The following is a 23,261-nucleotide window of genomic DNA, read 5'->3' as shown; positions in this document are numbered from 1 at the left end:
TCCCCCCCCCCATATGTTTTGTTTTGCAGTGTAATTGCAATATACTTAGTGCTTTGGACACTAGAAGGGAGGGGTCATAATTAAATTTCCCTACTGCATTATGGAGCTGAATGAAAAATTGATTATGTTGTGTCCAAAACGCTAAAGTGTTAGGTGAGTGGCTTTGTGTGCGATATTTATCACCCTAGCCCCACTTTTTGAAAATCTTGTCCAAGCAATATGTAAGGACTGTTACTTTGTAATTACTCTCTGTGCACACTGGGGTATTTCTGGTGGTGGGGTTGCATCTTCAAGATCACTTAATGATGTGGATTGATTACAGTTTAATATGCCATAATCTCTGTTATACACAAAATCATTGGTATACAGTAAGATTTTTAAAATGCATTACTTGGACCTTTAGAGATATTCTTACTGCTGATTTGGGGGCTCTGATTCACAATGGGGCTAATTCAGATTTGTCTGCTTTTTTGTTGACTGCAAGATCTAGTGAGGGCTTGCATGGATGAATGAGGCATAACAGAATAGACCTATATTTATATTTTATTTATAAATGTTTGTATAGCTCTATGTCACTGAAAAACATCAAAATGGGTTTTTGTTGTTATGTGCCTTCAAGTCGATTATGACTTATGGAGACTCTATGAATCAGTGACTTCCAAAAGCATCTGTCATGAACCACACTGTTCAGATCTTGTAAGTTCAGGTCTGTGGCTTCCTTTATGGAATCAATCCATCTCTTGTTTGGCCTTCCTCTCTTTCTACTCCCTTCTGTTTTTCCAAGCATTATTCTCTTCTCTAGTGAATCATGTCTTCTCATTATGTGACCAAAGTATGATAACCTCAGTTTCATCATTTTAGCTTCTAGTTCTGGTTTAATCTGATCTAACACCCAATTATTTGTCTTTTTTGCAGTCCATGGTATGAGCAAAGCTCTCCTCCAACACCACATTTCAAATGAGTTAATTTTCTCTTACCTGCTTTTTTCACTGTCCAACTTTCACATCCATACATAGAGATTGGGAATACCATGGTCTGAGTGATCCCGACTTTAGTGTTCAGTGATACATCTTTGCATTTGAAGACCTTTTCTAGTTTTCTCATAGCGGCCCTCCCCAGTCCTAGCCTTCTTCTGATTTCTTGAACATTGTCTCCATTTTGGTTAATAACTGTGCCGAGTTATTGATAATCCTTGACAAGTTCAATGTCCTCATTGTCAACTTTAAAGTTACATAAATCTTCTGTTGTCATTACTTTAGTCTTTTTGAAGACATGATTCATTAGAAAAGGTAATAATGCTTGGAAAAACAGAAGGAAGTAAAAAAAGAGGAAGGCCAAACAAGAGATGGATTGATTCCATAAAGGAAGCCACAGACCTGAACTTGCAAGACCTGAACAGGGTGGTTCATGACAGATGCTCTTGGAGGTCACTGATTCGTAGTCGACTTGGAGGTGCATAACAACAACAACTTTAACTTTCATCAGCATTCGTTTCAAATAATTACTGGTTTCTGCTAGTAATATGGTTTCGTCTGCATATCTTAATTGATATTTCTCCCTCAAATTTTCACACCTCCTTCATCTTGGTCCAGGTCCTGCTTTCTGTATGCTATGTTCTGCATAGAGATTAAACAAATAGGTCTCACACCCTTTCCGATTGGGAACCAATTGGTTTCTCCATATTCTGTCCTGACAGTAGCCTCTTGTCCAGAGTATAGGTTGCGCATCAGGACAATCAGATGCTGTGGCACCCCCATTTCTACACAGTCAAAGGCTTTGCTGTAATCTATAAAGCACAGGGTGATTTTCTTCTGAAATTCCTTGGTCCATTCCATTGTCCAATGTATGTTTGAAATATGATCTCTGATGCCTCTTCCCTTTCTAAATCCAGCTTGGACTAAGAGGCATCCAAACTCAGAGGAAGGCAATGGTAAACCACCTCTGAATATCTCTTACCACGAAAACCCTATGAACAGAGTATCTAAAATGGGTTTACAAGTTAAAAAACAACAAGCGTACAATGAAAACATTAAAAATACAATAAAAACAAAGTTCAGCTGTTGACTAACTTATGTTGGCTAAATGCTGTACTTTTCAGTGGAGGCAATTCACAAATTTGAGCTTCCTGCCCCCCCCCGAACATTTCACTAGTGGGCTAGAAGAACTGATGAATGTGACATGGGGAGCACAAGGGCATTGAGCAAGCACCTGTGGCATGTGTGAGTGGAAGCACAGATCTCAGTTGGTTGTGGAACATGGACCATAGGAAGCCGCCTTATACTGCGCCAGATCATTGGTCCTTCTAGCTCAGTGTTGTCTACACTGACTTGCAGCAGCTCTCCAGGGTTCAAGACAGGGGTCTGTCCCAGTCCCACCTGAAGATGCTGGGGATTTAACCTGGGACCTGCTGCATGCAAGACAGATGCTTTACCACTGAGTTAACGATTTTGTGGCAAACTAAAAAAAACATGGGATGGGATGTGTCAATACAATGCTGTGTAGGTTGATGCTTGGCATTTGGCAAGTGCCCCTAACTGATGGTAGAGCGTTGACTTTGCATGCAGAAGGTCCCTTGTTCAGTCCCTAGCATCTCCAGGTAGAGGTAGAAGGGCCAGTTGAGAGGTTGTGGGAAAGACCACTACCTAATACTTTGGAGAGCTGCTGCTGGTCAGAGCAGACAGTACTGGGTTAGATGGATCAGTGGCCTGACCCAGTTTAAGGCAGCGTTATATGCTTACTTGGGCTCTTGATGGGAATGCAGGAAGGAAGCCTATGTTGGTTGATTCCCCCCCCCCCCAGGATGAACAGAATAAGAGAAAGACAGGATATGGCTCATCTTTGAACATTGCTACAATAACTATTTTTGTTTTAAAAAGCCAGAGTTCATCTTTGTTTTTGTGGTTAGTTAAGGAAAATATTTTCAGGAGAAAAGCATCTACCAGAGTTGCTTAGAGCATGTATATTTAATGCAAACTACAAATTCTAAACAGGCCTTTTTGTTCTTCATTTAAATCCAGTTACCACATAGGACCTTGTTCACTATTACTGTGTGTAATCTGTTTCTCTTTTCTAAGGGAGAAAATGACTTGAATCCAATTGCAACTCCCTCCTAGAATAGACCCATTGAGTCAATGGGAACTTGGTAAGTCAACACTTATGTAAGTTCCCATTGCTTCAGTGGGGGTAGTCTAGCTGGGACAAGTGATTGGATTGGTCAAGTAACCTGCTTCTGTTCTCCAACATAGTGTTTGTTAAATAAATAAATGAATAAATAAAGGGTGTTTCTAACCTGATGCTGTTGGTTCTTCTTTTCTCTTTGGTTTTCTACCTTTACCTTAATGCTAGAAGCAATTTTCTCAATTGTGAATGATCCCCTCACTTCAGCTGGACATGGGACACCTCCTTTAGCTAATTAAGAAATTGTCTTAATTTCCAACAAGAGAAATATTTTCTAATTTATTCTACACTGGTTTTTTATTTCTATGACATGCTCTGAGCAACTGTGCTTGATCCTTAATGGATCATGCTGAAAGATATCACCAGGCCCCACCTCTGAAATCTCAGGGCCTGGGATGCTCCAGATCTGGCAACCCTGCAGTTCTAGTTTATAGATGTTGCTATAATATCAAATATTATTTATTTACATACATTGGCTGTACAAAATGCTGCATTTTATCTCCAAAAACCGAAGTGTGAAATGAGATTCTAGTAGAGAGACCCAATGGTTAATTTTAGACATGTGGGAGTGGTGCATCAATTCACTGATGTAACTCATTTCAAAAGTTCAAAATGTTGTTTTTCTTTGATTATAAGGGGTTGATTGGCCAAGATTTGTTTTACTTTAAAGGGAAGAGGCCAAGTAGGAGTGTGGTTGAGGAGAAAAGCAAGAGGACAAGGGGCCCACTGATAGCCTGTGCCCAAGAGCCTGCAGAAACCTGGAGCCAGCCCTGATTGTGGCAGTTGGGGAAGGATCCTCAGCAGCAATTCAGAGGTGGGGAAAGGTTCAGTCTGAGAAGGCCACTGCTCAGTCTGGGTGGTTGGCGGATTCCTAGTTATTCTGGGCTCCAGAACTCTTTTCTCCAACTGTGGTTGATGAAACAGTATGAATGGTAGGCTTAGCAATAGAATGGTCCCAAGTTTACCCCCTACACCTGCAGAAACTTGCCCTGGCTAATGAAGTAATTGCAACCAAACTATTTACCCAAGACTCTCAGTCTTATAGATGGCTCCTCCTGCGTAAGGGCTTCATTAAACCACACCCTTCTATGAGGCTGCAAAAGTTGTTTGGCAGGTTTCATCCTCCTCCTCCAATGCCATTGATGTGCACAACTGCATATTTTTAAATAGCCTACACTGGTATTAAAACATGCATGCACATACACACCCCAACAGGATGCTGCCAGGCAATGCAACAGCTGGCAGCTTCCTGTGGCTGATATGACACACACACACACACACGTTGCCATAACTGCATTGCACAGTAAACCTGTGAACACACGCCCTGTTTGATTGTTTGATGAAGGCCTCAAAAGCCACTGCTCAAAATAGTTGTTTTGCATTGCGAGAATTTTTTTATCTTTGAAAAGATAACGTGAATGCGCTTCCCTTTCCCATGCCATTGTTAGGGACACGAAGAGGCAGAAGGCTTGATTCTAATCTATGTTGTGCAAGGATTTAAAAAAACACACCCATTCACTCGGGTTGCTGGTGACTATTCTTTTTATTAAACGAGAAAGGTGCCACATGCCAGTAATTATCTGGGAGGCTGCACTCCTCAATACATTTGTTTCTTTAAAGCATTTTCACCCCTCTCTGAGTCAGAGGCATTGTTACAAGGTAGAACATAGGAAGCTGCCTTATACTAAATCAGACCAACAGTTCATCTAGCCCAGTATTGACTGCATAGACTGGCAGCAGCTCTCCAGGATTTCAGGGAGGGGTCTCTCCCAGCCCTACCTGGAAATGCCAGGGATTGAACAGCTCTTTGATAGCCCTTCCCCTCAGTCTTTTGCTCTGTGCCCCACATCTTTTATGCTGGGCCCCAGTTCCCTGATCCTCTCCCTCCATCTTTTAATTTTTTTACTTTAAAAAGGGGGGGCATTTGTTGCTACTTTGCTTACAGGGCTGTTTTGCTGCAAAGCACAGACCCAGTGAGGCCCTAGACATCCATCATCTTAATTTGCTTAAAGACCTAAATTTGCATCTATACATATACATATGCAAATATGTGTCATGGGCTTGTACCCTGAATCTTTAAAGTACCTAGCAATACCCCTGCCTGCTCTTTAGCCAAAAAGAGTCTCGGAGCAGCTTACAAAGATCTGTAGTAAGATAGGGCTCATCTTCACGGTGGTTTACTGTGTTTGGTGCTACTCACATCTTTTAATTTGCATGGTTCACATGACATTACTGGCAAGTAGAAGCTATCACGCAGTTTCCCCCCTGTACTAACTTCCCCATACTAACCCAATCTGCTGATAATACGAAAAGAGAAGAAAAAACCCTCTTCGCTCAGTTTCTCTAGTGCTTGCAGATGCTTTGCTCCAATGCTTTTAAGTGTGTGTATCAGTCGTTCTCTCCATACTCACTCCTTCCTCCCTTTGTTGATTTCATTTCCTGTGGGCTGACAAATAACTTCCAGCTGCTCTCCTCCATTCTGCTGCCTTTTTTATGTTGCTGCAAATGGTGCCTTTATTCCCCCAACTTGTGTGCAAAAGCATAACACTGCTCAAACAAAGATTTGTATTTCAGCTGTATCGTACCAATGAAAATACAAATAATTGCACTTCTGGGTTGCTTTCTTTTTTAAAAAAATGGAACCTACTGCAGCTGGTAGAACAAATTGAGCATGCTTGGTTGCCAAGCAACCAGAGGGAGTGGAAATGTTAAATTAGAGGGCATGGTCATTAGGAAACTGCAGGACTGATTCTTTCCCCTCAATGTGAACAGAAAACATCGTGTTTGCAGCTGGCATCGAGTCCTTACTGTGGATGTTGCAAATAGAAAACAGGTAAAAACAGCGTCTTTAGTAGAAAGTAATCCTCCCATGTGGATAAGCTCATAGTCTCTGCCCTCAAGCTTATAATCAAAAAGACACCACACAAGGAAAAAGAGATGAGGGCAGGAGGAAAAAAAGCACGTTCAGGTGCAGTTCTTAAAGTTACAGTTCTTATAATGATCAGATGGAATGGAAACAGCTCAGGTAACACTCTCTTTTTTTTTTTACCCAAACTCATATTGTATCCTGTTTTCTGACCATATGACAACCCACCACCTATAATAATTAGACATCTTGTATTTATTGGTAGAAGCAGATTCATTTGCTTTTAGCAATGGGACAGCTGAGAATATGACCAAGTTGCTGGTCCATAGCACCAAAAGTACCAGGGTCACAGTATCTTATTTTTCCTTAGATACATGAAGTGAGCTAGGGACCATTAAAAGAGGCAGGGAAGGAGCAATGGGTTCAAAAGCGAGCAAGGTTAGGTAGATTTATTGTGGATATTTGAAAATACTTCCCAGTTGTATCAAAAAATCTATTGCAGGATGGATTTCGATCAAGACATCAAGGAGTGCTTCCTGATACTTAGAATATTTCTAGGTGATTTGGGTGAAGAGTTATGATCACCTGTTTACCAATAGTTACTGTTTGGTTTGCACTAAACACAAATCTATCTTGGCTGTGAGTTATCAGATATATCCAGCAGAGCCTTACTACAGGACTGCTTAGTCTGGTGCTCAGGACAATATTTTGGATGTACAATGTCCAGAAATACCTGCAAGCCTTCTTGATTTGTGCAGGTTTTCTAAACCTAAGAAGGGCTCAGTTAGATCAGATAAAAGGTCGATCTGGTTCATCATCCTACTTTCACAATGGCCAACCAGATGAACATAAGAATATATGAAGAGCCTGATGGATCAGACCAATGGCCCATCTAGTCCAGCATTCTGTTCTCACAGTGACCAACCAGATGCCTCTTGGAAGCCCACTGGAAGGACATGAAGGCAACTGTCCTCACTCACTCCTCCACCCTCCTTCCCACAGCTATTATTCATTGGCCTACTGCCTTCAAAGATGAAAGAGGTGAAGGTCTTCCCTTGGGGTAGGTAGGTTGAACTTGATGGCCTTTGGGTCTTTTTTTCTAGCCGTGTAAAGCTGTGAATATTCTTTTGCATGAGAATAGGAGAGGTTCTACCAAGAGGCTCTGAGGCAAAGAGTTACAGACCTAAGAAGTGTCTATTGCAGAGGCATGTTTAGGCACACAGCACCTCTGTGAAGTGCCAATGGCACACCCACCATTAATTGGCTCACCAGTAAAAGCTGTGGAGAGGTATTCCAGAGGAAAGCTTTCCTTTGAAGCTGTTGTGGAACATGCTCTGCTCTGAGGTTGGCAGGAAGTCAGGTCTTGACTCATAACCCCTGTATGAGTTACCATGCTTGCTGGAGCTTGCATGGTTAGTATGTTGTTTAGGGAGAAAAGGGAGAAAAAAGATGGGTACAACACTCGCTCTGCTGGTCGCCTTCCAGATTATCAGACCTGCTAAAGCAATTAGATTAAAGCATTCAGAGTGGCCTGCTTAACATTAGCCTCATAAAAACCCTCTTTATGGCAGTGAAATCAAAGAAGCCCAAATTCCAGAGAAACTGAGCACTGGGAGACTCCAGTAAAATCATTGGTTGCTGAATGTGCTCAGCCTCCCTGAATCCAAAACTGCTTTTTATCTCCAGGGCCTGAAGTGGATTTAGGGACTTAATCTTACTCCTGGAGCTTCTAAGAGTTTGGTTCAAGGTCAGTTTCTTAACCAGAAAGCAGAATGGTGAGCAATAGGTTACTAGCAGGCCTGTTTGTATTCTATAATTGCATTAAGCATGAATGGATTTTGGTACCGAGGGCAAAAATCTGCTAAGATTCTCATAGTGCAATCCTCTACAAATCCACTCACTAGTAAGCCCCATTAAATTCAATGGGATGTGTATAGGATTGCTGCCCCAGTTTCATTTTTAATTTATTTTATTTAAGAAGGAAGCTTCTAGTCCTTAAGGCTGCAAAAATAGTCTTGAAAGTGTGTGAGCAATGCCAGATGAATCTCCAAGGGCTAGTGATGGTGGAAGCAGTACACAATTTTCAGAGGTAAGAAGGACCTTCAATGACTTCCACAACTCTTTGCCTGAGACCCTTCTTATGACTAGAAGTAATAAAATCATGCAAAAAGGGGAGGGGGAATGTGAAAATTTGCATAACAAATATAGGTCACAGAATCTAGCCTTTTTGGGGGAAGATCGTGGGTTACATTGATGCTGAATTGTATTTTAGTACAAATAGCCTTCATTGCAGGGGAATAAGCATGATGCATGCTAGCTCATTCATTGATTCATTCATGGCATTTACCAAAAGCTGTGTTCCCTGGGCAGTTCACAATATTATCTGTCTGTTTGCCTTCTTTGCACACACATCTGGACACCTCTAATTCAGGGGACCAGTTTCAGTAGTCAGTGTAATGTGGATAACCTATAAAGCCTTATACGGTGCGGGACCACAATACCTCCTGAAACGCCTCTCCCAATATGAACCTGCCCGTACACTACGTTCAACATCAAAGGCCCTCCTCTGAGTTCCGACTCATAGAGAGGCTCGGAGGATGGTTACAAGAACCAGGGCCTTCTCAGTGGTGGCCCCTGAATTGTGGAATAGTCTTCCCGTTGAGGTGTGCTTGGCGCCGACATTGCTATCTTTTCGGCGTCAAGTTAAAACCTTTCTCTTTGCTCAGGCATTTTAGTTTAATATGTTCAATTTGGTTTTAGATTTGTGGATTTTTATATATATGTTTTTGTATCAATTTATGTGATTTTATTGTATATACTTTCTGTTGTACACCGCCCAGAGAGCTATGCTAGTGGGGCGGTATAAAAATTTAACAAATAAAAATAAATAAAATAAAAATAAAATGTGACAAAATCACCTGCCTGAGGCACAACCTGGTCAGGGGCATAAAACAGGCCTCGGAGGCCATGTAATATATTCTTAAAATTTGAGGCTTCACCACTGTGCACTTTGTGCGCACACTCCCCCCAGGACTCCCAAACACACCCACAGAGTAAGAGAGCAAGGAGCTCATACACGCACACAGAGCCAGGGGCTCCCCCCCAGGACTCCCAAACATACATACAAAGAGAGACTCCCAAGCATGTGCGCATGCACACACATGCACACACATACACACGGGCTTCCCCCCCCGACTCCCAAACATACACAGAGAGGCTCCCAAGTGTGCACACGCATGCACATGCGCACACACACACCAGGCACTCCCAAATACAAACACATACACAGGGACTCCCAAATACACATGCCCACACCCTTCCCAGCAACCCCCAGGCACTCACCGCCGCCCCATTTAGGCATCTTACTGTTGGAATAGGCAAATGTAGTATGTTCCCTTTAAGGGATATTTGGGAATATCCCATGTACCTGTTTTACCATGATGTAACTTTCTAATGGGTGGGGTTACTTACCTGGCTTCCTCCTCCTTTGTCCTGGGGGATTTTTGAATATTCTCCATTGCTGATCTTCCTACCTTTGAGAGAGGCCGCATGGCATAATGCTCTCTGCTAAGAGCATCAATACAAACACCAAGATGGACTGAGACATCTATATTTTCTTTCATCTAAGCTAGAGCCTATGTTTCTGAACATATGAATAATTCATGAGTAAATGTTCTTTATCTTTTATCTAAGAATATTGTGTCTGTTGTTATTTATATAGAGAAAGGTTGGGACTGGTTACATTCTCACTCCGCTGCTTGTGTTTTATATCTCTGCTAAGAAATAGGACCACCAAAACTTAGTTCCTATTTCTCTCTGGTATTTTTATAATACCAAACACTTAGCAGCCTATGCAGGCAGAAGGCTGGTGACACCACTGCCCTGCCTCAACTGCTTACCTGTCTCCTAAGTTGTTGCTGCTGCCTGCTCACCCTCCCAGCCCCATGCCTGCCTCCTGCACCTGCCTGCTGTCACACTCACCTGCCCACCCACTCACTCACCAGCCTTGCTTCCCTTACTCCCTTGGCTTGTTTGCCTGCTGTTCTGCAGCCACACCCCACCCCCATGTGTGATGGCATGATGGGTTACAAAAATATTAGATAGACAGACAGGCAGACAAAAGAGCTCTGCTGGCAAGGCCGGCACCAGGGGGCGGCCAGGTTGCGCCCTGGATAAGGGCCCTTGCACCCCAGAGGGGCCCCTCTTTAGGGTGAGTGGGTAGTACTCCTGTTCTGTGACCTGTGGCAGTGTTGGCTCCTGCCCATACAATCAGGGCAGGCTTCAGTAAGTTCGCCCGCACACTCTACCTACCTCTCTCATCCCTGTGAATGCAGCGCGCATGCCTGGCATCAACCAAGATGATGGCGAAGGCTTCCCTAAGGGGCTGATACTCCCATCGCCTTCTTGGTTGATGGCAGGCATGCACACGCAGCGCAAATGTCATGTACAGGGATGATAAAGGTAGGTGGCATGTGCAGGTGGGTTTATTAGCCCTGCACCGCTTGTATGGACAAGTTGGGCTATGGCTCCACAGGCCCAGGACAGGCTGGTGCTCAAGGGCCCAGGCATGCCTGGTGCCAGCCTTGTCTGCTGGTGCATCTAGCCCAGCATATGACTTCACACAGTGGTCAACCAGATGTTTTCTGGAGGCTCGCAAGGAGTTGTTTGTTTCGTCCTCCACCACCAATAGTTTATTATTCTATTTCCATAATTAATACAATTAAAGTAAATATGTTTTTGAAAAATAAAACATTAAGATTACATCACATAAGAATTAAATAGCATATCAGACATATATGTTATTTAAAGCCTAACTCTCCCTTATAAAAAGCAGAAAACCCTTAAGACCTTTAACATGCAAATCTTCAAAACGTTTCAGCAATTGAGACAAGTTATGTTCAATCTAAATAATTTTGAGACTGCAATTCTATATCTATTTACCTGGGAGTGAACTTAATGGAACATACTTCTGAGCAGAACCATGTTTATTCTTCTAATATGTCTAAAATGGCTCTCATTCCTGTTCATATTTGTTGACACTGGGTTGGATTCAGTCATGCTTAGAGGAGACCCACTGAAATCAATGCGACTTAGTCGTGACTAGCTTAAGTCCCATTTATTTCAATGGGTCTCCTAACCTCTAAGCACGACTAAGGCTGCAATTCTAGTAAGCCTACTGAATTCAACAGAACTTACTTCTGAAGAGATGCAGTTAAGACTACACTGTATGCCTGGATCCGACACTTTGTATCAGTGACAGGGAGCTTGTAACCCTCCATATGTTATTGGCCTCCAACTCCACTGGGCCATGCTGCTTGAGGATGATGGGAGTTGGAGTTCAGTTAACATCTGGAGAGCCACAGATTCCCCTCCCCTGGCTTGAAGTGTGAGCTGAAGATAGGGCAGGGCAATACTTGACTAGATTCTCCTGCTAATAAGAGATCAGGATATCACCTCCCAATTGGGAAACAGTAGGAACAAAGTGTGCTTTTGCACACATTTATACCAAGACCAGCACCATTGGAAAAAGGCTCCTCAAAGATCCATCCCTGGTTGTCTTCAAAGTCCCTCATCTAGCTGGTGCCTTGTACTGCTGAGGCTTAGTCCTACCGGGCGCACAGTGAGCTTTGTTGCCCAGCTCTGCCAAGTGTCTGGGCACATGCTTGATTTTGAGACCATGAGAAATCCTGCAAAGGGAATTGCTAAGCATATATTAAGTCCTTCGCACGACTGAGCCAGAAATTGCCCTGCCCCAGATGCTTGGCTGAAGGATAGTGGGAGAGTGCCGCTCCCTTCAGCCATGTGAAGGCAATCAAGCATCTGGCAATCTGGGTCCAATAGCTTATGCCCAAATGCCAAAAAAGGGTTGGATTCTTCTTTATAAATTGCTAAGCTCACAGGCAAGTCAATCACTGCCTAGAGGCATGCCAAGGCAGCAGTTAAACTTCCTGTGGTCTACGGCTGTACTCACATCCGGGAGTGCACAGAATAACCCAGGGACGGTTGGATACCTTTTTCATCACGGCCATAGCTCAGTGGTAGAGCATCCGTTCTGAAAGCACTCGGAAGATCTCAGGTTTCATCCCTGGCATTTCCAGGTAGAAAATGGATCTGAAACCTTGGAGGGTCACTGCTAAGCAGCATGAGACAATACTGTGCTAGATAGAACAAGGCTCGGACTCTGTATAAGACAATTTTCTGCACTACTCCCAGCAGGAAACCTGCCGTGCAGAATGCATAGTCTGCACTGGGACCCCACCAGCACAATCAGCTATGTGGATCACCAGCATGAGCAGTGGCAGAGCCAGTAATGCAGTGGCAAATTCAGTCACAGCATGCCCCCCCCCTTTGCAGCTGGGTTAAGAATGAGATCTTTTCTCAACCTTCTCCCACAACAGATATCCCTAGGAACCAATCAACATGAAAGGGGAGAGTGTTAGATGCTGAGACAAGTCTTCTCAGTGGCTGATTCACACCTCCTTTCACTCTGATTGGCTCCAATCAGCAGGAATTGACAAGAAAGCATGTTAGAAGACTCTTCTCAGCGACTAACACACTCCCCCTTCTTGCTGATTGGCTTGTAGGATGCTGGAGACATAGGGACCCTGCTGAGACCCTGCTCCCAAAAAAGGAAGAGGTCTAAGACCCCCCTGAGAGCCTGGACATCTCCACCCCGGGCAGGGCTATAATAATAATTTCTAAAGTGAGGGAAAGCACTCAGTTCTCTCCCCTCACCCAGCCTGAAAAGAGAGAGGGTTCCTATTTGACTGGTAGAGGAGATGCTTTCCTTTGGAGAAGATCCCAGGTTCGGCCCCCTGATATCTCTCAATAAAAAGGTTCACGTGGTGGGCAAGCCCCCTGCCTGACACCCTGGAGAGCCACTGCCAATCAGAGAGGACAATCCCAAGTTAGATGGGCAAATGGTCTGGCTTGCAACTTTCTTGAAATGTTTTGTGAAAGAACTGCTATAGGCAGCAGATTCCAAAGAGGGCACGGTTTTCCTGCCTCCATCTCTAACTCTGCATGTCATCCAAGAGGGAGAAGGAGAAAGAACCACAGCAAGGGGAGAGGGGGCTATAATTTTGACTGTTGGTTTCAGTGGCACCGTCAGTCTGGCGCACTCTTGTTATTGGTCAAGGAGTTGCAAAGTATAGAACAGGAGTTCCCCCAGGGACTGCTGCTTTGGGGTGTGACTGATAAAGGTCTGGTTTAAATGTAAAGCCAACTGAAGTGGCCAAATGCTGATATGGTGGAACGGATTGTATTGCATCAGGCTGCTGCAGGTGGGGTGGGGGTGGGGGGCTCTGTAAGGTTCCTACCTGTAAACTATGGGTTGAAAGATCTGTCAGTTTCGGTTCTCTCAGAATCTCATTTTTCTAATTTTAAATTCGATACTCCATAGTTCTGCAGCAATTTGCAATTAAAAAAAAACTCATGAAAATTCTTCAGCATTTTTTTGCAAATTTCTCCTAACAAATAAGTTTTTGTATGTAGTTTTGACTAAGGTACACATTTTTTGCAAACAATGCATCCTACTATAATGCTTTTAAAGATTATTTTCACCAATTTCTTGTGTGCACTTTCCCCTAATACATGCATTTTTGTAAGGACTGCTTGGTTGGAGTGCTGCATTGCAAAATTTGGATAAGTGCAACTTTCAAAGGCTGGCTGTGTTTCGGTTCTCATATTGTTTTGGAAAGTGCGGATTTGATCATTTCACCTTAAATGCAGACTGAATCATGTTTATCCCCCACCCCTACTGTAAACTTAAAACCACCAGCATAGCAAGCCTAGAGCTGGGCTATAGCCTGGTTTTTTGGATCTGCTTCTTTGCTTTTTGCAGCGGGTTAAAAACAAACAAGCACACAGGGAGAGGAACATTCAGAATTGGTGTGCTCCACCTGTAGTCGGAAGAGGTACACTCCATCCTCTCACCTCAGCATTCCTCCGCCACATTCTGCTGGGTGACTCAAAGGGCGATGTACAGTTAAGGGCCCGGTTGCTGACATTCCAAGGTCCTGCTGCTCAAACAGACTACTTTGGCTGCAGGCTGCTTGACAGTGAGTCATATCAGAAGCTGTACTGCAGGAGTGGGGAACCTCTTCCAGCCCAAGGGCCACATTCCCTTCTGGGCAGTCTTCCAAGGGCCACACACCCGCTGGTGGGCAACCAAAGTGTGCAGAGCAACAAATGTTAGCTTTGTACAGTAAGCTGGCTTCTAGGCACGCTCACACACCCCTTCCTATCCTCCTTCCAGACAAACAAGAGGTGTTGTCAGACTTCAAGGACACAGTCCAGCTAGCAAAACACTGGGTGTGAAGCAGAGCCAATGAGGAATGTGGTCCAGGGAGAGTTCTGAGGACCAGAAAGAGAGGCCTGGAGGAGTGCATGTGGCCCTGGGCTTGAAGTTCCCCACTCCTGCTGTAGTGCAACAAGCAAGCGGCCCACCCCCACAAACTGCTAGCAGCTAGCTGCTGTTGAATCACATCCCCCTTCATTCTCTAATGAATGTGCATTCGTCTGTTAAGGCTGCAAAGAAAGAGGCAGTGAAAATCTGCAAGGTTGGCTCTCTAGCTGGCGGGCTGCCCTAACTAAGCCTCCCAACAGTCTGAGTTCTGGCTTTCCATCCACCGCTTTAGAAATGTGTCTAACCATTCGAAACTGAAAGAGAAATGTTTCATGCTGTTTTGTGATGCATGTTAAGAGACAGCTGAAGCCAAGGCTATATTTAGAAATGACAAAATAATTTGAGAGAACAACTTGCAGACGACATCTGGAAATACATATGGGCAATCTAAGTAAATATTCTGCATCCACCACATTATTGGAAATTTCTTTTACAGTGCAATTCTATACATTTGAACTCTGAATGTAAGTCTCATTGAGCCAGATGGGACTTACTCCCGGAGTCCCAAGTAAACAGGATATAAAATTGCAGCCTTAAACTTTTGGCTTAGTGGCATATAACAATTCTGAAATTAGGAAAAATCACCAAATTAGCACAGACAGTAGTTCGAAATAAGGAGAAACAAGATCAAACTTTGTTGATGGTATATTCAGCTGCTCAGAGGTATTGGAAAGATATCTCTTGAGTGATAAATAAAATTATGAAACAAGCTATCCCATTAGAATCTAAGATACATTTTATTTTTACTATCTTACAGAAAGGAATTATTCCCAAGTAGTTTATGATTGTGGCAGTTCATATCCTTTTTGCTAAATATTGGATAAGAATCACTAAAGTAATAGTAGACTGAAATGTGGAAATTAGAAACTTTGTACAAAATTATGTGGCTATTATGGGTGCGTGGGGTCGACAGACTCTCTCAGGCGTTAAGGTCAGCAGAGGGGGCCTTCTTGGTAGTTCCGCCACCCTCAGAGGTTCAGGAGTGGTGGCGGCCCGGGAGATGGCATTCTCTGGGGCAGCCCCTAAATTATGGAATTCCTTACTTACAGAGGTGTGCCTGGCACCTTTGCTGGACTGTTTTCAGCGGATGCTAAAGATGCACCTATTTACCTTGGCCATTGGCACTTGAGTATGTTTTCTATTCCTGTTACTGTAATTAGGTTTTAATTGTTTTTAATACCTCCCTAGGATCTGCTGGTGAACAACAAAAATGCAAGGCTATGGAACCTACAGCCCCTCCAGGATATGTGGGACTCCAACTCCCATCAGCCCCAGCAGAACGCTCCATATGGTCCCAGCAGTGAAATCAGAGAATCATAGATTAGCAAGCTAGCTAAATGTGGGCTGGGTGGAACAACTATCAGGTGGATCCACAGTTAGCTCCAGTATCGTATTCAAAGAGTGCTTATCAATAGTTGCTTCTCTAACTGGGCGGAAGTAATGAGTGGGGTACCACAGGGCTTGGTCCTGAGCCCAGTGCTCTTCAACATTTTTATTAATGACTTAGATGAGGAGGTACAGAGCATGCTTATCAAATTTGCAGATGATACAAAATTGGGGGGCAGAGCTAATACTGTGGAAGACAGAAACAAAATGATAGGCTGGAGCACTGGGCTGAAAACAGAATGAAATTCAACAGGGATAAATGCAAAGTTCTACACTTAGGAAAAACAAAGCAAGTGCAAAGTTATAAGATAGAGGATACTTGGCTCAGCAATACGACATGTGAGAAGGATCTTGGAATTGTTGATCACAAGCTGAATATGAGCCCACAGTGTGATGTGGCTGCAAAAAAGGCAAATGCTATATTCGGCTGCATTAACAGAAGTATAGTTTCCAAATCACATGAAGTGTTAGTTCCTCTCTATTCAGCACTGGTTAGACCTCATCTTGAATACTGCATCCAGTTCTGGTCTCCGCACTTCAAGAAGGATGCAGACACACTGGAGCAGGTTCAGAGGAGGGCAACAAGGATGATCAGGGGACTGGAAACAAAGCCCTATGAGGAGACACTGGAAGAACTGGGCATGTTTAGCCTTCAGAAGAGAAGGCTGAGGGGAAATATGATAGCACTCTTCAAGTACATGAAAGGTTGTCACCAGAACTTGGAAGTAACTCGTTATTTTTAACGAGTTACTTGTAATTAGTTACAATTTTAAATAACGAGTGGGTAATTCCATTACATTTGGCAAGTAAAGGAACGACTAGTAATTTCCCTACTTTTCAGCTGCAACTTTAACGTTTCCATGTTAGGTTGGACGTTACTTGGGGGCGGGAACAAGGGGAAGTCAGCTCCTGGCTGTGATTGGTTAACACAAGACATGTGCCTCACACTGATTGGACCTCTGCGCAGACTCTCTCTTCCCTCGTGATCTGTGTTAGGAGGCACGAGGGAAGAGGTGAATAGGCAGGGCCTGCTGCTAGCATCTGAGAGGACAAAATGGACGCCGGAGGAAAAAGCCAGTTGAAGGACAACGGAGAAGGCAGCAGCAGAATGGTGAAGAGCTGTGGAGGTGAGTGACGATGATTTGTGTGTGTGTGTGTGTGCGCGCGCGTGCCCCGGTGTGTGTGTTTTCGGCTGGAGTCTCTGGTTTTTGGGGGGGGCTCCAGCTCTCTGGCTACCACCCCTTACTCTCCGGACTCTCAGCTTCAATTTAAAAAAAAAAGTAAGTTTCTAGGTGGTCTAATTCCCGAGATATACACCAAAACGTAAACCCCCCCACAACTTTTTTTTAAACAGATCCATGCTCTAGCTACAACTCCCATCAGCCCAATCCAGTGGCCATGCTGGCTGGGGCTGATGGGAGTTGTAGTTTTAAAAAGTCACTTTTCAAAGCTCTGGCTGTAACCCCGCCCTTTCATGATTGTAGCCAATGATGCCAGAGTTGTGACTTGTTGATCCAGGCATGCCTAGGCTGAACATCAGAATATGGTGGCTTTGAGTTTTTTGCAGTTTGCGTAAGTAATATGGCTTAATTTTTTTTCCCTCTTCTGTCCAAGAGTCAGACCCTGGGCTATGAAATATGAAAGTATTTAATCCAATATCTGCTTTTCTGGGAGTAAAGCCATGTCTGGGAGTAAAGCATGTACCTGGAGTAAACCCCATTGAACTCCATTAGGACTTGCTTTTGAGTAGACATGGTTAGGATTGTGCTGTAAATTAATGGGACTTGTGAGTAAACATAGTGCAGACTTGTGTTTGTGTTGTAAATCTCTCTCCCTCCAACCCTATTTTTAAGGAAATTAGGCAGGGTTTATCACAGTTTTTATTATGTAGGAAACTAATACTCATTTTTTAAAAAAATGAATGGTTTATTTATTTATTTATTTTTATTATTTGATTTATATCCCACCCTTCCTCCCAGTAGGAGCCCAGGGCAGCAAACAAAAGCACTAAAAACACTTTAAAAATCATAAAAACAGACTTTAAAATATATTAAAACAAAACATCTTTAAAAACATTTTTAAAAGCTTTAAAAACATTTTTTTTAAGAAAAAGTTTAAAAACATATTAAAAAGCAATTTCAACACAGACGCAGACTGGGATAAGGTCTCAACTTAAAGGACTTGTTAAAAGAACAAGTTCCTTATCACTTGAGGCTGCAGTTTTCCCTGGTTGAGTAAGCCCCATTGAATACATTGGGACTTGCTTCTGAGTAAACAAACATAGGATTGCACTATAAATATCTTTACAGGTTATATAAATAAACATATTTGATAGTCATGCTTATATAAATATTTTCATAGAATCATAGAATAGTAGAGTTGGAAGGGGCCTATAAGGCCATCAAGTCCAACCCCCTGCTCAATGCAGGAATCCAAATCAAAGCATTCCCGACAGATGGCTGTCCAGCTGCCTCTTGAATGCCTCCAGTGTCGGAGAGCCCACTACCTCTCAAGGTAATTAGTTCCATTGTTGTATGGCTCTAACAGTTAGGAAGCTTTTCCTGATGTCCAGTCAAAATCTGGCTTCTTGCAACTTGAGCCCATTATTCTGTGTCCTGCACTCTGGGATCATCGAGAAGAGATCCCGGCCCTCCTCTGTGTGGCAAACTTTCAAGTACTTGAAGAGTGCTATCATATCTCCCCTCAGTCTTCTCTTCTCCAGGTTAAATATGCCCAGTTCCTTCAGTCTCTCCTCATAGGGCGTTGTTTCCAGTCCCCTGATCATCCTTGTTGCCCTCTTTTGAACCTGTTCCAGTTTGTCTGCACCCTTCTTGAAGTGCAGAGACCAGAACTGGACACAGCACTCAAGATGAGGCCTAACCAGTGCTGAATAGAGGGGAACTAATACTTCACATGATTTGGAAACTATACTTCTGTTAATGCAGCCTGATATAGCATTTGCCTTTTTTGCAGCCACATCACACTGTTGGCTCATATTCAGCTTGTGATCAACAACAATTCCAAGATCCTTCTTGCATGTCGTACTGCTGAGCCAAGTATCCCCCATCTTATAACTGTGCATTTGGTTTCTTTTTCCTAAGTGTAGAACTTTGCATTTATCCCTGTTGAATTTCATTCTGTTGTTTTCAGCCCAATGCTCCAGCCTATCAAGGTCCCTTTGAATTTTCTTTCTGTCTTCCATGGTATTAGCTATGCCCCCCAATTTTGTATCATCTGCAAATTTGATAAGCATGCTCTGTACCTCCTCATCCAAGTGCTTAATAAAAATGTTGAAGAGCACTGGGCCCAGGACCGAGCCCTGTGGTACCCCACTCATTACTTCCACCCAGTTTTGTCATGCTGTGTCCCTATAAGTATCCAATTGCATACTATGGTTGTACAATACTTCCTTTATGTTATAAGTATGCCTTGGGATAGTCATGGTTCTCCATTGTTTTTATCCTGAGGGGCAGATAGGCTGAGAAATGTTGAGTAGCCCATGGTCACCCACTACACTTTATAGCTTATTTCCATTTTGAAAAATTAATTAAAACAATTTACATGCAGGCAAAATTTATTAAGCGGATTCACACAATATGTGTAAAGCACATCCAACTCGCATTTAAAGCGCATGACTTCCACTAAAGAATTCTGGGAAGTGTCATTTCCCCCTCACAGTTATAGTTCTCACCACTCTTAACAAACTGCAGTTCCCATGATTCTGTGGTGGGATTCATGTGCTTCAAATGGGTGTTGAATGTGCTTTAAAGGAATGGTGTGGATCTGCCCTAGGTATGATGTTCATTCAAGAGTGAATTGAAAAGAACAATTTTAAAAGATACTTCTTACTCTTACTCATTTTTCAGACCTCTTTCTGAAGTAAAGGGTCAAATCTGTAAAAACATTTGGAGCAGCCACATTAAAAGATAAGGGCAGGGTATTCCAGGCAGGGGGTTGCCAACCCTGCTTGAATATGGATGTCTTTGCAGAAGAACCCTAGTCAAGGTTTACCAACAGCACAGTCCAAACTATATCTACTTAGAAGTCAGTCCTGTTGAGTTCTATGGGGCTTAATCCCTTAGTAAGTGTGTTTAGAATTGCAGCCTTCAGGAGCCTCCATCTTTACTCCCCAAAGCTCCCATCTAACATCTCCACAACACTAGGCTCCTTTGTCTCTGCTGTGGCCTTCTGGTGAGTGCCCTAGCCTGAAAGCACTTAACCCTTCTTGCTGAAAGCAAGTAGGCTAGATTAAATGTTCCCTACCCAGGCTCATATATATAAAAGATAAAAGATAAACGGCATTTTGTCAAAAGTATTTTTGTCTACATTTTATACCTCATCCTTGGTTTTCCAAGCTTGGCATGGAATGCTTCTCATACAGAATTAATTTGAAATGCTGCATATTTATTATCATAATCATCATATTCAAAATAAAAAATGTATGTACCACCTTCAAGTTGATTCCAACTTATGGTGACCCTATGAATAGGGTTTTCATGAGGCTGAGAGGCAGTGACTGGCCCAAGGTAACTCAGTGAGCTTCATGGCTATGTGGGGATTTGAACCCTAGTCTCATTTTGTTCTCACAACAACCCTGTGAGATAGTAGGTTAGACTGGCCCAGGCAGGGTTATTCAGTGAGCAAAAATGATGCAAATAGGATCTCTTTTAATTGTGCTATCGACCTGCTTACTTCCACTCTGACTGGGGCATCTTGCAGCATGGGGAAGAGATGGGGGCACATCACAGCTGAAGTTCACCCATATAGGAGCATTATCTCTTGTTTATTACAGAGACGCCTGTTGCAGGTTTTGCTGCTGAGAGCAGCAGTCAGTTAGTGCGGCCACTTGAGTCACAGCTTGTTGATCCTGAGGAGGCAAAACTAGAAAGTGAGGTTCAGAAAGGAGGCCCTGTGCACGAGGAGGAGGAGGGCATGAAGCAGTGCCAGTTGCCCACAGCCACATCTGCAGAACAGCAAGTACCATGGTTTGGCTTTGAGAAAGCTTGTACATTTGTGAGCCAGAGTGGGAAAAATGTTGTTGTACGATGCAATTACTGCCTTCCAAGGATCAAAAATCTGAGATCAGCTGTTTCCTCCTCATCCAATGTGAAGAAACATTTTGAGGTAAGCCTTTGTCATGCTGGTCCTCAAAGAGTGTCCATTGTCTATTTATGTTTAAATTGTGAAGTTCCTCTTCCATTTTTTCTTGGATTCATGCTTTGTTCTTCTTCCTCAGAGGGCACACCCTGAGAAGCTGAGAGCAATTGAAGAAGCAATAAAGGCGAGGAGACGTGGCCTTCCTGAACCAATGCATGACACCCCTCCTCCCAAAATGCTGAAGCAGCAGCAGACAACCCTTGAGAGGTGGGGATCTGGCAGGGAGCCTGTCACCCAGAGCAATCTCGACAGGAGAATCATTGATTTCATTGTAGAGGAGACATTACCACTTCAGACTGTGGACAAACCATCATTCATTAATCTGGTTCGCATTGGACTCCCCAAAGATCTCACCATCATATGTGCCAAGACTCTGAGAGACAGAATTGAGAAGAGAGCATGCCACATGAGAGAAACTCTTGCAAACCGAATGGGTGCTGTGGCATATATAGCAACCACTGCAGATTGTTGGACCAATGGCAAGAAGAGTTACTTTGGGATAACAGCCCACTGGATCAACCCAACTACCCTGAAACGTGAGGTCGGGGCCTTGGCTTGTAAGCGTCTGAAGGGGCGCCATACATACGATGTCTTTTCAAAAGCACTGCATGATGTACATGTGCAGTACAGGATCCACAACAAAGTTATGTGCACTACTACAGACAATGGCTCCAACTTTGTGAAAGCGTTCAGAGTTTTCATGGCCAAAGAACCAGTGGAAGCTGCAGGCACCAGTGACGATGATGGTGATAACCAGGAGGAGGAGGAGGCTGAGGTGGAGTTTGTGCCTATCTGTGAGATCCTGGACACAGGACCTGAAGCAGAGGAAGAAGCTGCAGACTCAGGAGAGGATTTTGTTTTACCACCACACCAGAAATGTGCTAGCCACACCCTCAACCTTGTGGCAACACAAGACATAGAGGCCATGCTTTCTGACTCCTCCAAAAGTAGTCTTCTTGGTCCTGTCAAGAAACAGTTTCGTTCCTTGATGGGAAAGTGCAGCAAGTTGTGGTCCAAGCAGAACCACTCAGCCCAGATTGCTGAGTATATCCATGCGCAATGTGGTGTGTATCTGAAGGTACCGAATAAGACCAGGTGGAATTCCACCTTTGATGCGTTGAAGCAACTACATGAGCTCCTGTCAACTGTGCCACTAAAAATGCATGCCATAATGGACCGCTGCTCCTTGTCCAGGATCACAGCTGCCGTGATTGAAGTGGTACAGGAATACACAGAGATTATGGAGCCACTAGCCCAGTCCCTAGATATCCTGCAACGGGAGAACGGCATGTTCATGGGGTATTTGCTACCAACGCTCTGCAATCTGGACCGCAAGTTAGAAGGACTGGAAAACAAACCTGAGAGGTACACATACTGTTTTCAGCTGCTGAGAGGTGTGCGCGAAGCCCTAAGAAAGCGGTTTGCAGCTATCTGGGAGGACAAGAGGCTTCTTCTGGCAGCCTGCCTACACCCTCGCTTCAAACTAGATTGGCTGGAATTGTGTCAGGCCACCACCCATACCAACAAGTAAGAACATTAGGGAAGCCCTTTGGGTGGATTACTCCAAGGGAAATGTTGTCTCAAGGGAGGGATCAGAGGGCTTAAGGTGGTAGGCAGGGGCTGGTCCTTTTCTTCCTGGGGCTCCTCATCACAACCTTGGGTTGCTGCAGGTAATCCTTAAGGGTCTGCTGTGCTGCCCCATGAGTGTGGTGACTTGGTCACCTTCCTACCTTCCATGTCATCATCCACAGGCTCAGGCTGGACCCTGAACCAGGGGACATGACAAGCATCAGGAAATGAAGAGCAGATGATGGTTTCCTAACATATATGTGTTAACATATCCTCTCTCTTTCTTAGATACACAATGGAAGCCTTGCTGAAAGCTGAAATAAAGATGGGTGTACTTAATGAGGACAGTGATCAGTCTTCAGATAAAGACCAGGAAGGAGATGACTTAGCAGATGACTTCTTTAACTTTCTGCCCCAGGGCAAGAAGTCAGCAGTGGACACTGCTGAGGAGGAACTGGTGAGGTACCTGAGGTCTCCCAGCAGGGAAGTGTCATCACTCCATGGCTTTCCACGTGTGCTGCGGTGTTTTTTGCAGCACAACACAGGCATGCCTTCAAGCGCCGCAGTAGAACGCCTGTTCAGTACTGGTGGCAACGTAATGACTGTAAAAAGACATTCCTTGTCTGACATGCTCTTTGAGCATCTTGTTCTTTTGAGACATAACAGAAACATATTATAAAAGCATTTCAAGTGTAAAAT

The sequence above is a fragment of the Rhineura floridana genome, chromosome 1, assembly GCF_030035675.1.
Source record: "Rhineura floridana isolate rRhiFlo1 chromosome 1, rRhiFlo1.hap2, whole genome shotgun sequence".
NCBI classification, from domain to species: Eukaryota; Metazoa; Chordata; class Lepidosauria; order Squamata; family Rhineuridae; genus Rhineura; species Rhineura floridana.
The sequence above is the reverse complement of the archived record's forward strand: the minus strand, read 5'-3'. Positions refer to the sequence as shown.